Source organism: Tamandua tetradactyla, chromosome 23 (genome assembly GCF_023851605.1).
Source record: "Tamandua tetradactyla isolate mTamTet1 chromosome 23, mTamTet1.pri, whole genome shotgun sequence".
Classification (NCBI taxonomy): Eukaryota; Metazoa; Chordata; class Mammalia; order Pilosa; family Myrmecophagidae; genus Tamandua; species Tamandua tetradactyla.
In genome coordinates, this window is record NC_135349.1 from 7,334,234 (window position 1) to 7,337,563 (window position 3,330).

General features: G+C 42.6%; 1 pseudogene; it reads left to right on the forward strand.

The window, feature by feature from the left end:
* Positions 1-1,568: 1,568 nt before the first annotated feature.
* Positions 1,569-2,944, forward strand: LOC143666469 (phosphoglycerate kinase 1 pseudogene; annotated as a pseudogene).
* The last annotated feature ends 386 nt before the right edge of the window (positions 2,945-3,330 follow it).

A 3,330-nucleotide genomic window follows, 5' to 3' on the forward strand; every position in this document is an offset into this window, starting at 1 on the left:
AACCCCACAAAGGATAGGTTAAGTCTACTTAAAATTTAGGCCTAAGAGTCACCCCCAAGAGTGCCTCTTTTGTTGCTCAGATGTGGCCTCTCTCTCCATCCAATATGATGAACAGTCTCACCACCCTCCCCCCCCTCTGCGTGGGACATGACTGCCAGGGGTACAGACCTTCCTGGCAACGTGGGACAGAGATCCTGGAATGAGCTGAGACTCAGCATCAAGGGACCGAGAAAAACCCTAGAATGAGCTTAGAATTAACATCAAGGGATTGAGAGAACCTTCTCGACCAAAAGGGGGAAGAGTAAAATGAGACAAAGTGTCGATGGCTGAGAGATTCCAAACAGAGCCGAGAGGTTATCCTGGAGGTTATTCTTACGCATTAAGTAGATATCACCTTGTTGTTCAAGATGTAGTGGAGAGGCTGGAGGGAATTGCCTGAAAATGTAGTGCTGTGTTCCAGTAGCCATGTTTCTTGATGATGATTGAACAATGATATAGCTTTCACAATGAGACTCTGTGAATGTGAAAACCTTATGTCTGAGGCTCCTTTTAGCTACTATATCAACAGAAGAATAGAACATATGGAATAAAAATAAATAATAGGGGGAACAAATGTTAAAATAAATTCAGTTTGAAATAGCGGTAAATGAAAGCGAGGGGTAAGCGGTAAATGAAAGCGAGGGGTAAGCGGTAAATGAAAGCGAGGGGTAAGGGGTATGGTACGTGTAGTTTTTTTTTCTCTATTATCATTTTATTTCTTTTAGTGTTGTCTTTTTATTTCTTTTTCTAAATCCATGCAAATGTACTGAGAAATGATGAATATGCAACTATGTGATGATATTAAGAATTACTGATTGTATATGTAGAATGGAATGATATCTAAATGTTTTGTTTGTTAATTTTTTTAATTAATAAAAAAAAAGTTTAAAAAATCCCAACAACTTACTTTTCAGAAATAGAAAAACCAATAAGCAAATTTATCTGGAAGGGCAGGGTGCCCCAAATTGCTAGAAGTATCTTGAGGAAAAAGAACGAAGCTGGGGTTCTCACACTGCCTGACTTTAAGGCATATTAAGAAGCCACAGTGGTCAAAACAGCATGTTACTGGCATAAAGATAGATATATTGACCAATGGAATCAAATAGAGTGCTCAGATATAGACCCTCTCATCTATGGACATTTGATCTTTGATAAGGCAGTCAAGCCAACTCATTTGGGACAGAACAGTCTCTTCAATAAATGGTGCCTAGAGAACTGGATACCTATACACAAAAGAATGAAAGAGGACCCGTATCTCACACCCTATACAAAAGTTAACTCAAAATGGATCAAAGATCTAAACATTAGGTCTAAGACCATAAAACAGTTAGAGGAAAATGTAGGGAGATATCTTATAAATCTTATAATTGGAGGCGGTTTTATAGCCCTTACACCTAAAGCAAGAGCACTGAAGAAGGAAAGAAAGAAATGGGAACTCCTCAAAATTAAACACTTTTGCCCATCAAAGAACTTCATCAAGAAAGTAAAAAAAGGCACTCCACATGCATGGTGGGTGTACAACAGCAGCTATTGTCGACTGAGTTCCGAGCCTCTCGTATTATCAAGATGTCTCATTCCAACAAGCTCACCCTGGACAAACTGGACGCGAAGGGGAAGCGGGTCGTCATGAGAGTGGACTTCAACGTTCCTATGAAGAACAAACAGATAACAAACAACCAAAGGATCAAAGCTGCTATCCCAAGCATCCAGTACTCCTTGGACAATGGAGCCAAGTCAGTTGTTCTTATGAGCCACCTGGGCCAGCCTGATGGAGTTCCCATGCCTGATAAGTACTCCTTGGAGCCAGTTGCTGAAGAACTCCAATCTCTGCTGGGCAAGGATGTTCTGTTCTTGAAGAACTGTGTGGGCCCAGAAGTGGAGAAAGTATGTGCTGACCCAGCTGCTGGTTCTGTGATCCTACTGGAGAACCTCCGCTTTCATCTGGAGGAAGAAGGGAAGGGAAAAGACGCTTCTGGCAACAAGGTTAAAGCCGAACCAGCCAAAATAGAAGCTTTCCGGGCTTCACTTTCCAAGCTAGGGGATGTCTACGTCAACGATGCTTTTCCACTGCTCACCGAGTCCACAGCTCCATGGTGGGAGTGAATCTGGCACAGAAGGCCGGTGGTTTCTTGATGAAGAAGGAGCTGAATTACTTTGCCAAGGCCTTAGAGAGTCCAGAGCGACCCTTCTTGGCCATCCTGGGCGGAGCTAAAGTTGCAGACAAGATTCAGCTGATCAATAATATGCTGGACAAAGTCAATGAGATGATTATTGGTGGTGGAATGGCTTTTATCTTCCTCAAGGTGCTCAACAACATGGAGATTGGCACTTCTCTGTTTGATGAAGAGGGAGCCAAGATTGTCAAAGATCTAATGTCTAAAGCTGAGAAGAACGGTGTGAAGATTACCTTGCCTGTTGACTTTGTTACTGCTGACAAGTTTGATGAGAATGCCAAGCCTGGCCAAGCAACTGTGGCCTCTGGCATACCTGCTGGCTGGATGGGCTTGGACTGTGGTCCTGAGAGCAGCAAGAAGTATATACTGAGGCTGTCACAAGGGCTAAGCAGATTGTGTGGAATGGACCTGTGGGGGTATTTGAATGGGAAGCTTTTGCCCGAGGAACCAAAGCTCTCATGGATGAGGTGGTGAAAGCCACTTCCAAGGGCTGCATCACCATCATAGGTGGTGAAGACACTGCCACTTGCTGTGCCAAATGGAACACAGAGGATAAAGTCAGCCATGTCAGTACTGGGGGTGGTGCCAGTCTAGAGCTTCTGGAAGGTAAAGTCCTTCCTGGGGTGGATGCTCTCAGCAGTATTTAGTGCTTTCCTGCCTTTTGCTTCCTGTATGTTTCCCTAAAGTCAACTTAGTGTTTTCTGCTTTGCCACTTGGCATTAGCTAATATCTCCCCCCCCCCACATCAAGGTTCAGCTTGTGGCCAAGAGATGCAACATTAGGAACCCTTAAACAGCTGCACAGCGTCTCAGCTCATCTTTACTGCACCCTGGATTTGCCTACCTTCTTCACAATCCCATTTGAATTTCTTAGTGACTAAACCATTGTAGCTTTCTAGAGTGTATATATTTATATTTTGCCTGCTAAAAGAAAGTGAATTATGTTAGCTTAGTTCTCTTTTTGAAGTAGTTTATTCTGATCAGCTTTGTCACTGTTTCAGAGCTCTGCATGGAAACAAGATAAAATTCCAGTTGTAGGCAAAAAGGGGGACAAAGTTGATGATCTATAAGTAGACAATAAAAGTATCCATTTAAAAAAAAAAGAAAGTAAAAAAACA